This window comes from Protopterus annectens, chromosome 3.part0 (assembly GCF_019279795.1).
Source record: "Protopterus annectens isolate FY-2018-M chromosome 3.part0, PAN1.0, whole genome shotgun sequence".
Classification (NCBI taxonomy): domain Eukaryota; kingdom Metazoa; phylum Chordata; order Ceratodontiformes; family Protopteridae; genus Protopterus; species Protopterus annectens.
Window position 1 is genome coordinate 1,519,153,059 of NC_056731.1, and position 14,603 is coordinate 1,519,167,661.

The 14,603-nt window shown below is 39.5% G+C and overlaps 1 protein-coding gene across 6 annotated transcripts in view; it reads left to right on the forward strand.

Annotated features, from left to right (window-relative positions):
• The window catches only part of CHCHD7 (coiled-coil-helix-coiled-coil-helix domain containing 7), a 321,467-nt gene that overhangs the window by 158,495 nt on the left and 148,369 nt on the right, over positions 1 to 14,603 (forward strand). The window lies entirely within an intron of this gene.

Genomic DNA, 14,603 nt, shown 5'->3' on the forward strand with positions numbered 1-14,603 from the left:
TGCTAAGGGCATGTTCCCTCACCAAAAGGTCTGTCACCCCTTCAGAAGTGGTGACCTGACATCCACTCACCCACCTATGAAAATAAATGCTCAGTCCAGCAACATATTCACACACAGTTTCATCTGCCTTGCATCTATGCTCACGAAATCTTTTCCTATAAGCTTCAGGTGTTAGTTTAAAAAATTCTAGCAAACAGTTCTTTACAACATTATAATTTAAAAAGTCATGATCATATAGTTTGGATAGAACGTTTACAACTTTACCACGGAGTAAGGGGGTCATGAACCATACCCACTACCTTTGGTCAACATCATACTGTTTACATACCCTCTCAAACATATGAATGAAACTATCAAAATTATCCCCCTCTATAAACTGTGGAAGAAATTTACTGATCTTTTGCAGTTCTGGAATCCAGTTACTCCCTTCCCCATTACCTCCATGACTCTAGTGAAGAGTCAGCATCTCCTTTTCATGTTGCCTCTGCCTCTCCTTCTCCTCAGCTTCCATTTCCAAATGCCTAGCCTACAACTCAAGTTTCTTTATCTCCAGATGGATTTTTAAGTCCTCTGTAGAAAGGTTGAGCTGTCCTTTCTCTGAGTGTTGTACAGCTCCACGGCCAGTCTGATCGTCATCCTGGTTGCTATTTTCTGATGCAGCTGTGACTGAAGCTGCAGTCATGTCTGCTTTAGTCAGGTTTCCATGCACCAGTCCTTTAGCCTGCCATATATCTGCCAACTGGCTCCTTGTCAGCTTACCATACTCCTCTGCTGACGTGTTTGCCTGCTCTCCCTGACTGACTAAGCTAACAAAAGAAATAAAACAATTGTGATCGGAACTCTGAATGTTTACTGCATGGCTGATTTAGAGTACAAAAACACCTTCAGGTATCACTGTACACAAGCTACAGAAATTCACTATCCACACCACTACAATCCAATTAATATGTGATGTGGCTAACTCACCACTATCAACCAGTTAATATTTGATGTGGATATCCCACCACTGCCAAACAATTAATATGTGATTCCCATGCACTATCCCAGTAATCAAGGAGCCTCAATCCTCACCACTAACACCAGTAAGGGACGTGCACATTGGGAGGATAACAAGTCCACACACAGTAAAGTACAATTTCCCTTAACAGCACACAGAGATCACGGTCAGTCTCGGGCTGGTTACTTCCTCTCCAAATCCCCAATAAGACTCCCCACTGGTACAGCTCTAGGGTTCAGATCTTAGCCGAGTGGTCAAGCCAAAACCTCCAGCACCCTCTCTGTCCAACCAATGCATGTCCCTGCCCAAGTAGCTGCCAGACACACACTTTGAAATTTGATTTATATACGAACATACAGAGACTCCTGCGGAAGGGTGGGACAGGTTCACTAGCTATGCCCCCTTCTGCCCAGACTATAAGGTAGTACTGACTGCCACCAACCACTACTATCAGCTACTATAAAAGGCCCTTACCAAAGGGTGTCCAATTCTACTGTGTAATGTTATTATTATCCAATTGGTAAGTGTGACTGAGACTTGAAGGCTGTTTAGGAGTGGCTTGTACAGTACCACTAAATATATGCAATTACTCTAACAGCTTAAATATCTCTACACAAAACAGCCACAGTTAAAAGGTTTAAATATATTTAATAAATAATAAAAACACAAGACAATACTTATTAACTCAACACAGTGACAACAGAGAGTTCAGAAATCACAGGAAATACTTTAAAACAACACCGTAGGGAAGTCTCAAATATAGGAAACATCTACACTAATCTGGCTATATTCCTGTCTATCTCCAAGAGAAATACTAAGATGCAAGTCTTACTTACAGAGCAAGGCAAAGTGCTGGTGACTTGTTGTCAGATTCAGAACAAAATACAAAATGCCCTCTCTTTCTCTCTGAGATACTCCTTAAATTGATAATACACATTACTGCTGAATCATTTCAGATTGCATCATTCTGGTCACCTCTGCTTAAGTTCCCAGGCTAACAGAACTTAAAATTTAACATTTCTTTGTGATTCTTTGTGATCTGGATCTGCCAGGAAGTCCCAGAGCAATAAAAGACACTAGCAATTATCTCTTATCTTAAGACAATAGAAGGAAACCCCTAGCCTAGACATCCTGTCTCTTAGCTTGAGATAACACACAGTTGTAAAATTTTTGACTTAGCCTATTTTCTTAGAGTTTGCAAGTTAATTCCATATGTCTCAATTTCTGTCACGAATCGTACATTACATAGGCATAGAGTTTATACACATTTCTACTTTCTTCCAGCAGGCTGCACTGTAGTTACACTTTTAAAGCTCAGCACATAACACAGTTTTCCTACATTTATGATACAAGCCTGTGGATCATGTTAATATTTACAATGACATAGAATTATTTACAAAATTCTATCTAGCTGGGCTGACAGCCTCTCAGTTTATTACACATTGTAAGAAGGTTAGGAAGTTCCAGCCATTTTAGCTGGAGTAGGGCAGTACAGTGGTGAGAGCTGAATTGGAGGTTAGAACTAATGTAGCGATTTTATTGTAATATGATTTGGATTTATTTAAATCAGTTTTTCTTAGGTTTATGAAGAGGGATGAAGCATAGAGAAAAGTAGAAAGAAGGTGAGTACGGGTTATGGCCTTTCTGGTGTAGTCAGTAAGGTAGGTTTTAATTCTGTAGAGAGAGCCCAGTTTGATATGTACTTTATTAATTTTGCTAGCTAGGTGCTTGTCAAACCTGAGATGTTTGTCCATAATAACTCCTAGGAGTTTGGTATGGGTGACCGGTTCAATGGTGGTGTTACTCGAAGAAGTGATGGTAAAATGGGATACAGTGTCAAATGGTTTGTTATTAGTAAAGAGCATAAGTTTTGTTTTGCTGGGATTTAGGATGAGATGACAGTCAGTAAGGTAGTTTTTGATGTCCATGAAGGCATTTTGAGTTATTTGTTGTAGGTCTGGTAGAAAAGGGGCTGAGCATATAAAGGTGGAGTCCTCAGCATATTGTACAATGGTAGCATTTTTTGTTGCAGAGGAAAGTTTATTTGTGAAGACAGAGAAAAGTAGTGGCCCAAGTGTCGATCCTTGAGGAACACCAGTAGAAACGGGTAGGAGAGAAGATAGCAGGTTCTGCCATTTTATGGCTTGTTGACAGTCAGATAAGTAGCTATGACACCATGACAAAGTGGAGTAAGATAAGTTTAGGGAAGCCAGTTCATTCAGGACTTTCTGATGGGAGACAGCGTCAAAGGCTTTTGACATGTCTAAGAAGATGGAAGCGACGTAAGGGCCAGAATTTCTAAAGTTGTTAATAGAATTTGAGAAACTAACAAGTGCAGTAGTGGTGCTGTGCTTGGGCCTAAAGCCGTGCTGTGAAGGTGATAGGAGATTCTTGTCTAGTAAATGTTGACGTAGCTGAGTGTGTTTGCATTTTACTAGTATTTTTGCACAAGGAGAAAATATGGCAGTTGGTCTGTAATTGTTAAGCTCAGTAGATGAGCTACCTTTATGAAGAGGTATGATGTAGGAGTTTTTCCCTAGTTTGGGGACATATTGTTCTTTGATGGACCTATTGATTAGAATACAGATGGGATAAGCAATGACATCAGCAGTTAGTTTGAGAAATTCATTTGGGAGTTGTTCTGCAGCCAGGCATGAGGGGTTTAAGTTTGGAAAGTATTTTTTTAATAGTATTTGTTGGTATGGGTTTCAATGAGAAGGAGTTTAGATGGTCTTTGGAGTATATAGGGATGGTGAGTGAGTTTCGGAGATGTTTTTTTTTACAAAAGATAGGATGGAATTTATAAAGTATGAGTTAAACTGGGATGCTAGTGTATCAGTTGTATTACTGGTAGTGGGATTGGGAGTTAGTTTATATCCTGGTTTTAGAAGATTATTGATTGCCAGAACAGTATGGTTTTTGTCATTTCTGATGTGTTTTTTGGCTTGGTTGTACAGTTGTTGATAGCTGAGGAGGGTATTTTCAATTTTTGTCTCCAGATATTGGAACCAGGTTTTTTCTCTAAGTTTGAGAAGTTTCATGGTTTCTTTAGTTAACCAAGGTAGCTGCTTGGCTTTGGTATGTATTTTTCGAGGAGAGGCTAGGTTGTTTAAGGTATTGAGAAAGTTGTAGTGAAGGAACTTTAGAGGAGTCTATTTACATTGTTGTAGAAGAGACTTATAGGTGTTCAGTGAGAAACTGCATTTGTTATGTACTAATCTGTAGACAGAGTTGTTTGTAGGCTTGGCATGTTGTCTTATTAGGTAGTGTCGCTCGTCCCTCTCTAAAATAGATGACAAGCTGGCAGGGTATTTTGTTTAGATGCTTTAATACATAGAAACACATCAGGATGGATAGCACCATCAAAAAATACAAACTAGTTAACAGACAGACCTTACATACATACATGCTTACATCTCCACAGCTTACTACAAAATGGCAGTCTAGCTTGCATGTGTTCAGTATTTATACACTTGTGCAAGCCCTTGAATAGTTTCTTAAAGGTACATACACACACATTGATCTACAGGTAGGTTGGTCTGTGATCACTTAGATTATTAGGGAGACAGCCTCATTGGTAGTTATGGCTAGGTTTGTTAGTTAAAGTCCAATCTAGTACGGATTGTTTGTTACAGTGCTTATCTATTCAAGTGGGAGTTTGTGTCAGTTAATAGAAGCCATGGAGGTTGATGAAGTCGTGTGGGTTTTGTGAGGTTAGGGAGGCCCAATCAAGGTTAAAATCCCCCATGATAATGGTTTCCTGCCTGTATGTGGAGGCAATCCAGGATAGAAATCCTTCAGTGATGGATGGGTGGTTTCCAGGAGGTATATAAGTCCTGTGAGAATGATATGCTTATTAGGATCGATTTGTAGGCAGGTGGGGAGGAATTCAAGATTGTTAGAGTCAGGAAAATGGGTTATAAGATGTTCTAGGTTGAGATGATCTTTGAACATGGTGGCTATTCCGCCACCTCTTCTGAGGTTCCTGTCAAGCCTATGAACATTGTGTCCAGGAATTAATATCTCTGTCTTGTATGTGGGTGTTTTACCAAGCTTCTGTTATTCTAACAGTGTCAGGAGAGTAATAGGATGAGCATGCATGGAATCCTGGTATCTTATTTAGTATGCTTCTAGTGTTAATGTTTAGGATAAGTAGGCCAGATTTGTTTTATCTTGAATTTAGGTTGTTGGTTGAGTAGACTGTTAGGTGTGTAAAGAAGGGGCTGGGATCAGGATGTATGTTGCCACTTAAAGGGATTAAAGTAGTAGGATATAGTTTTAAGACTCTGATAAGGAGTTTGGTGAGTTTGGGTAAGATATCAGAGGTATGCTTTTGATGTATGTGTTTGATTATGTACAACTTAATAGTATGGTTGTTGTATAGATGTGGTGATGTAATATTAATTTGTGGGGGGTTAAGTGTTTGAGTTGTATACTGGTTGGTGGGGGAGTGTAGGATGCTTATATGTTTTTGGTGAATTGATGCAAGATGGCAGGCTGAGGAAAGAAATATGTATAATATAGATAGTAGAAGAAACTGTGTAGTAGAGTAGTGTAAAAGTTGTGTTAGTAGGAACAATATACAAGTATGTTACTGAGATTAGAAAGAGAGTGTTTGTGTGGGAGTGTAGTTTAATATGGTTAGGTGAATGTGAAATGGGTGCATTAGAGGTAGATGGTGGTTTAGTTTGCTTTTGTGATTGGGTGAAACTGGAGTGGGTGTGTTTGAGCTTAGCTATAAAAGGAAATTGCTACTGGGGGTGGGTAGGAATGGGGGTGGGACAGGGGAGCGGAGTGTGCCCTAGCGCAGCTTTGTGACTCAGCCTTACTAATAAGGACATGATACAGGGTGGGGGTGGAGTGCAACTCTCCCATGGTGGTCAGTACCAGATCCAGTATGTTTGCTCCTTTGTTTGGAGCGTGCACCATCTTTTCCAAGATGTTTGTGTTAATAAAGTCCAGGAAGCATTGTGCCTGTGAGTCTGAGGCAGTGTATATTTCCCACTCTATAGAGGGATAATTAAAGTCACCCATGAATTGGATATTTGGATGGTGAGCACCTCTGGCAGGTTTGGGTAACAGTTGTGAGATTCTAGCAGCATAGGTGGAGATCTGTAGCTAGCTGTGATATGGTGAGGGACCTTATCTATGGTGACATGCACATGGATGGGCTGCATGGTATCATCCTGTTTAACCAACATGGAGGTGTGTTTGTTGCTAATATAGATCAAAACACCTCCACTTTTGGCACTAGTTTGTGCTGTTGTTGGTCTAAATGTGTGAAAGGCACTGTAGCCTTGCTCTTAGAGTACTTTCTATGGCTTTAAACCAAGTCTCAGTCACAGCACAGATGTCTACATTCTCCATAGCGAGGAGGGATTGACTGGTGTGGAGTTTTTTTTTTGTTTAGGCTGTGACCATTGAGCAGTAACACCTTAAGGTTGCTTGTAGACATTTTCACTATGTTGGTAGTTTTGTTTTTTTGGATTGCCTAAAAAAGGATCTAAGGGGTAGATAAAGTTTTAGCCAATATTCAAAAGCCTAGGGGAGAAAGGTTCAACCCATTCTTGTTAAAACAGCATGGTCTTTTGACAATGTTCTACCATATTGACAGATTTTGGATCCCCCTGGAGTGACAGCAGAAACTAAGTCCATTATTAAAATAGGTCATTTTTATGTTTGTACTGTAGCATCATCCTTGGTGAAGGCAGAATGCTTTCATTGCAAGGCTCATGCTATCTGTGACACATTCTGAGAGATCCATTATGTCTGTTTTTGTATAATCCAGTGAGGTATGCCTCTTGTCATATACACCCACATGGACTATGGTAGGTAACTAACCATTATTTTCACCTTGCTCAGTCTGTTGAGTGGGGTATATGTGTCATACAATGGAGTTCACAATGACAAGAGTATTAGTTAAAGTGTATTCTTGTCTTATGGGCTTTGCACTTGGGGTCCATGAGGTGTAGGCTTATGTAAGGTGTTTTGCATTGCCTTTGGTGCGTGCTTTAGTGATTGTGGAGAAGCAGTGCTGTCATTATGTGGCTTTGGAAGTCTTTGAGGTTTGGGGAGGTTTCTTTTAAGCACCACAGCATATGACAATCTGTGTGTGTCATGCACTGTATGTGTGAGGGATGTAGTGCAGGTATTCCTGACAACCATAAAACTAAATAAATGCTTTAAAAATGCTCACAACAGTAGTGATCAATGTACAAAGCAAGTACAAGTGCAGTTAATCAGGAAAATATTCTCATCTTAGCTTGGATGGCTCTGGATGCAGTTAAAACACTGGAAAAGCATTGCAGAGTTCTTTGTAACCTAACAAACTTGGCTGATTTATAGTACAGAAAAAAAACTTGCAAACTGACTCCTGTGCCCTCTTGCCAACAAACAATCATATTTTGAGCTTCCTCCCGTGTTTCACAACACACAGAGGCAAGGTAAACACCTTCTGCCACAAAATGTCTGATCCTGGAATCTATTAATGTAAAAAAAAGCATAGCAAAAGTAGTTCTGAAGTGCAGATTAAACAATGAAGTTCTTGGCTAATGTGCCCCTCTGCAAGAGATTTGGAGGCACACAGATAAGAAAAGCCAATAGAGAAATGATGATTTTTGCAAAAAAATTTAATAAATGAATGCTTTAAAATGCTCATAAACAGTAGTAATCACTGTATGAAGCAAGTGCAGTTATTCAACAAAATGTTCAGGAACCTAGCATGATTATGTAGGACATGGAGGATGTTTTTTAGTAGACTGTGTGATCTGGAGTTCTGTGAGCTATGTTTGTGAGGCTCTGAGAGCCTGCGTGGAGGTGATATGATTATTGACAAATATGGAGATGTCACTGCATTTACCATCATGCTTGAAGGCATGGTAGATGTAAAGTCCAGGTACGGAGGGAGTGTTTTCTTTGTTAAGCAAAGTCTTAATTATACAAACACAGATATGTTTCAGATGCAGAAGAGCCTCAAGAATGGACATTTTGTTGTGATGTCTGTCAATGAGAAAAGGTACCTTAATATAACCAGTCTTGGGCTTTTGGTGAATTTGCTATAGTGGAATGTACATTAATTGGACGTTGCCTTCATAGTGCCTTTTTAGCCAGCAGAGACTTTATCTAATATACAGAAGCCGTTGAATGAGAGATGCAGGCTATTCCATGCAAAACAAGTTGTACTGTCCATCATATCATCCATTGCTGATGCACACTGATTCACCCTAGAACAGCACAAACAATTTTTCCAATTATTACAGTCAGTTTTTCTTTGTAATTGGAATCATTCTTGAATAAAGGAATCCAGTCAGGACCAGCAACTTACCAGTACTTGTCACATACATGGAAAGGGCTGATATGTCTCTGCATGTCCCTCAGATTTTGCATCCATGGTCATTCACTTGCAATGCACCACAACCATGTCATATTTTTATTTCAGATGGAAAGGTTCTTTAGGGCCCTTGTGATGTCAGAGAGCCTGACAGCCAAAAAGCAACTGACTGTAATCCCGTCTTTGTCCAGCATTGTGAGTAGGGATTCTGTATACATAACAAATGAATCACCAATCACAAAGATATTTTGTTAGTAGAGTGTTTAGGAATATAAAATTGGGAACAATTTGACACTTGTTGGCTTAATGTTGTAGGTGTGCGCTGAGGGGGATGAGTTGGAAAATTTCCAGAGATCTGTTTTTACTAGCTCTAGAAAGCATTGGTAGAGATTTTAAATGGTTTCAGTGTATGACATTTAATGTGATTTTGTTGAGAATGTTGTGGAAATGCAAGAGAGGATGTGAGTGTATGAAGCTCGGTTTACATTGTTTTAGAGGAAAGGATTGCCTCCAAATTAAATATTTATACCTCTCACAGACAGAGTTGTTTGTGTTAAGAGTTTTGTTCTAGTGAGCATAAGGAGCAAAAAGTGCAAAGAGGCTGGCAACAAAATTTAAACAAATTATTTCCCTTGCTAAAATTGATGAGAATGGAAAAAGAAAGATTATTTTCCAAAGCTTCATTCAGTATAGAACTTTTAGCTGTCACAAGTTTCTTAAATATTGCTTTACTTAAAGTTGGCTAATAACAAACAGGACTTAGAGGTACCATGCTTTTTTTTCTTTCAAGACTGCTTACCAAACAGGCAGTGGTAATTCCATTACTTTCTCAGTTATAAAATGAAATTTCCTGTCCCATCTCTAGGTTTCAGTGACACCTTTCTAACAGCCTTCATCCTGCATACTTAATTCTCTAGAGATGCCTCTTCAGAACTTTCTCCTCAGAGTTCAAGAATTTAACTCTGTCAAGAGGGAGTGGCTATGATATATACTGCAAGAAACACTTCCTCCTTATTAGTTGTCATGAAATGTCATGGTTTGCCTGTCTGAACTTCTCAGGAAGGCTACAGTACCCTTCTATAACACACCCTCTAATAAAGGAAGCCTCATTAGTGTACAGAAAGGAGATACAAGACCACCACTAGTAGTGTGCTTCCTAGTCTCACCAGTCAGTGTGCCCTGTGACATCCCCCTCCCTGCCCTGTAGAACCTTTGGAATAATATTCATTCTTTCTTCAATCTGACATGTGACTCTGAGCTACCGCTCTGATCCAGTACAGCAAAGTTAGTGCTTCAGCCTCAAGCCGCTCTAAGAATTCTTCATTACCATCATGCTCCTGCCCCCTGGTTAGCTCAGATCTTATCTTCCGCACAATCTGAAACAGGTAAGTATTTCACCTCATTAGATTACGGTTTACATAAGTTTTTAATCAAAAAAGTTTCTTAAACTAGAATATAGCCTTTATTGAATTATCACTTGTGCCGTAGAAAAACTTATATCTGTATAAAAGTAAGCAACGCATATTAACAAGTTCACATTTACAAACATTATAAATTATAAGTATTGTTCTATACATTATAATGAAACCAACATGACATGAATTGTTCAATTCCTACTTTCTCTTAAACCTCATTCTTCCTGTAAACATTTTTTCTGCAGGTATTGTTCCCCCATTTTCCATTTTTTGTATGTAATTTACTCTTACCCTATTCCAAAGATCCCACTTCCTGTTCTTTCTTTTATCTCTATTCAATATTCACTACTTCAAGAGAGGTTGGTTTAGACACTGTTTTATTTTCTGGGAATTGTTTTATTTTATTAGTTTTTTTTGGCAGACACCAGAATTAAACTTAACAAGGCCTTACTATGTCTAGGCAATTCAGGTCCTGTATCCCAGCTTAAAAAAAATCCTTTCTTACATTCATTTGCTCAACCAGTATTCCTGACAGTGTACTCTTTAAGGAATTTTTAAAGCCTGCCAATTCATTACACTTCAAGAACATATGCTTCCAGGTACCTCTTTCTTCCCCGTGACACCTCCAGCATTTGCCATCTACCTAAGAACATTCTTTTGGAGTCTGCTTGGGGTTCAAAAGTACCTGTGCAGATGCTTCTAGGCAAAAATCCTAAATATTCTAGATTTTGCTGCATGTTTGGGAACCATAATATGCCCTCTCATTGTTTCTTTGTGAATTGCTCATCTTTTTCCAATCTGTTCTGACCTCCTCCTCTGACAATTTCTCTAATTATCTTGCAGTACCTTATATGTCCTACTAATTATCCCTTTTTTTTAGCAGCTTCTGTTCTACATTCAGTTAAAAACACAACCAGTACAGGTCTTTCATTTAGGATTGCCCTTTCCCTTTCTGTTTATACTCTTGATATCAATCCTTGGTAGAGAAGGGAATCTCTAGGCTGCAGTTCAAATGTCTTCTTGGCCTCCTCTCGTACTATTACCTATCCTTCTCTAATTTGCTGCAAATACTGTTATTTCCTTTGTCAGCTTCCTCCAGTAAGTTCCAGCCCCCTCTTGCATTTTCTGTCTATCTCTAATTGCAGTCACCCCTGTTAGCAGAATCTCTTTTCTCCATTCCCATGTTGGCTTAGTTCTTGGAATATTTTCTGCTAGTTTATGAATATAATGTTCTGTATGACTCTTAATCTCCTTAAGGATCTCCATCCAGAATCCCACTCCTTCCTTATTTCTTGAATTGTCCACCTGCTTCATCATCATTCCTTTCCACTTTGAAATGTAGCTTTCTGCTTGTGTTACATAGAAGATCTTTAACTTTGTAGCTCTAAAATATTCCTTAAAATCAGGTAATCCTAAACCCCTCCTTGTTCTATTGGAAGGATCAACCTATCCCACTTGACTCTTGCCCTCCCAGATAAAATTCTTCTTCTGTTTATTAATTACTAATCTTTCAACTCTTTATTAATTACTATCCACAACTTCTTTGGCTTATTAAAAATAAGCCCTGACCTCTGTAAAACAAAAAAAAAAAAAAAAAAAAAATTACTGCTTGCATCTTGCTATCTATATCTATAGGCAAGAGCTTCCAGTTTCTCAGTTTTTGTATTATGTATTATATACTCTCTTTCCAAATATCATTAGTTGCCATAACAAAATCTTTTTTTTTATTACCTACTTCTAAATACTTCATTTTATCATGTCCCCATAAGTCTGAATATTGCTGAGCCATTTCATGTGTGGGTACATAATTTACAGTGTCTCAGAATGTTCCACAACACTCATATGTCCTTTCCTGGTTCCATCAGGTACAAAATATCTGCAAATAAAGCCAACTTTTCTTGAATACCATACCAATTATATCCTTGAATTTTGGAGTCCCTTATTTTCTTTGTCAGTGATTGTAAATATATTGCAAATGACAAAGGAGAAAGAGAACACCCTTGCCTGGTTCCTCTGTTTATACACAGCGTATCAGGTGAGTTTTGCCACCAATCCCTCATATATCCATTTAATTAACCTTATTATTGTATCAGGAAATTCAAGTGCTTCCATAACCTTACTCATAAAATCCCAGCTTATTTTGTTAAATGCTTTCTCTGCATCAAGACCCACAAGAAACAACAGTAATTTATTACATTCAGCTTCCGTCTGGATTTTCTTTGTTCTATTAATGTTGTCCAATGTTTGTCTCCTGTTTGTAAAGCCACATTAACCCATATCGATCAGTTTTGTAACACCTTTGCCATTCTTTTAGACGTTAGTGACATAAACAATTTATAATCTTGGTTTAAAATTGAAATGGACCTATATAAAGCTGGATCTGATGGGTCGTTACTATCTTTAAGTATTACAGCCTCCACAGATTTTTTCCCCAGGATGTTTGTGCTTCCCCAACTTTCAAAATACTGTTAAAAACCTTCTTGATCTTTATCACTTTCTTCCCTCCTAGCTTCCAAACTTTCACCGGAATACCATATATTCCTGGAGATTTTCCCACTGATTGGTTATACATCACCATTTTTATGTCATCTCCTCCTGTCTTGACTGTTAATTGTTGAGTCTCATCTACCTGTAACCTTGGCACACTTGAGTCTTCCATAAATATTTCAGTTTGTGCCTTTTCTTTTACTTCTCCACTCCTCTGCTTTATACAGATTTTCATAAAATTTCTAAAGTATCTCTGATACCTTCATAGGTTCATAAGCAGTTACTGGGCTAATGACTCTAGGGCCTTGGTATACAACTTAGCCATGTAAAAACCTGTGTACCCTAATTAGATGGTCGTAGTTAGCAGAGTGATTCTGTGATCAGCACAGACTGCCCCTGTCCGTGAGGGACATAGGTACCATCCTCGAGGTGAATTTACTGTCACCCATCCAGTTGTCGAGGTTGAGCTTAAATAGGGTCACTGAGGAGCTCTGCTTCACATGAAGTGGGAGCTTATTCCAGAGGATGTAAGTAATATTCCCTGCTGAAAGACAATTATCTCTCCCAAAAATTTTTGAGCGCCATAATAGCAGATCTGATGTCAATTTTCATTCTGTCCTCAACTGTTGGGTTCTGATCTAATCCTCAGCCATTACTAAAGATCGTGGTAACCAAAAAGCTCTCGAGTTTCATTCATACCCATAATGTACCAACTCCTAACATACCCCAGATCTCGTTTGCCGCTTTTTGCTAAAAGTTGTGGTCAGCCATAGCTCTCAAGTTTCGCTGATAAGTGCTAGTTTTTTGTTTTTTGTTTTTTTTTTAGTAAAATCTTTCTGATATCTTCCTCACTTCTTAAGTATAATATTCGTTTGCGTATTCCCTTACCCTCATATAGTATTGTATATCTCTTTTACCATTGTTGGTAATTTTTCTCCCTTCTATCTCCTGTTATACACTCAGGTGTAGCTTTATTATCATTGTTGGTATTTTCTGATTTTCTTTTTCTTATCTTTTCTCCATATTAAAAAAAAAACTATTTGTAAAAAAGTATTTGTTTTTCGACCTTTGTTGTTGAAATGGCTGAGAAGGGTCCTTCCGACTTCAAAAAGTGTGGGCACAAGCTGCCTGTCTCTGATGTCCACACTCTTTGTGTTTTATTGGCTAGGCCCACAGCACCTTCAGGAGGATTGCTCTGTTTGCCACAGATGTTCATCGTGCATACAGCTGCAGTCATAACAGATGGGTTCTCCTGCCGTCAGGCGGGTCCTCGGTCAGCTGAATTCCAAAGTCTAGGTCCTGCGTCGGTTGTCGTCGCTTCTTCCCTGACGTCAGTGCGACAGGGGTATAAAGGAACCAGCTGACGCCATTTTCCCCAGTCTTTCTTGCCGCACGGTGCCCGAAGCAGAAGCAGTTCGCAAGTGCCGGTCAGCCAGCTCCTGAGATTACGAAAATTTGGAAACCGAAGTCTTCTTAAAAGCTAAGTACCCGTTAGAAACTTTTCTTGCCTCAGACCGATGTCAGACAAAGTTAATAATTGTATTTCTTGTGGGAAGCAAATACCGCATAAGGATTTCCATTCCCTCTGTATACCTTGTTTAGGCCCAGACCACGACGTCTCGGTCTGTCACTTTTGTGCTACATTCAACAAACGCACTATTAAGCATCGGGCGGAGTTCGCCCAGCATTATTTTGGGAAAGCATTTAACTATATTATGTCGTCGGATACTCAGACTCCAGTTTTGTCTAAAAAACGCAAAGATAAGGACCGACACATGAGGTCCGTGGCCTCTACCGACACCACGCCAAAGCCGACTACACATGGTCCGGTTCTCAGCGAGGCGCCTACGCAGCCCCTGACTACCGACGACACTTCTTTGACGGTGTCTCCTGTGCCCGAGGTCACAGGCTCCTCGGCCCACACCCCGACTACAGATACCGAAGCCACTCTTGGCGTTGAAACTCAGAATGTGGACAGGTCCACCTCCACTCAAGGTGTCTTCAGACCTTCCTCTTCTTTCTCCATCAAGGCTTTCACTAAGTCTAAAGCAATCATGCACTCTGGACCAGCTACACAGGGCCTATCTCCAGGCCCCATGCCTAAGAAACAGATGCTTAAAATGGCTGAGGATTTAATTACTCTTATCAGAGGTTCTCATCCCCCACTGGACAAAAGGCCCAGAGTGGAGGAAGATTCCCCCTCCTCTGATCAGGGCTCCATTATTTCAGAGCACTCTGATGATCAGGAACATTCTTACTCCCCTTTTGAAGACTCTGATGCGGAGGAGTCCATCCATTCTGTATCCCCCCCTGAGGATTACTCATTTGGGGAAACTTTGCATACCTTAAGGGAACACTTCCACTGGGAAGGCCA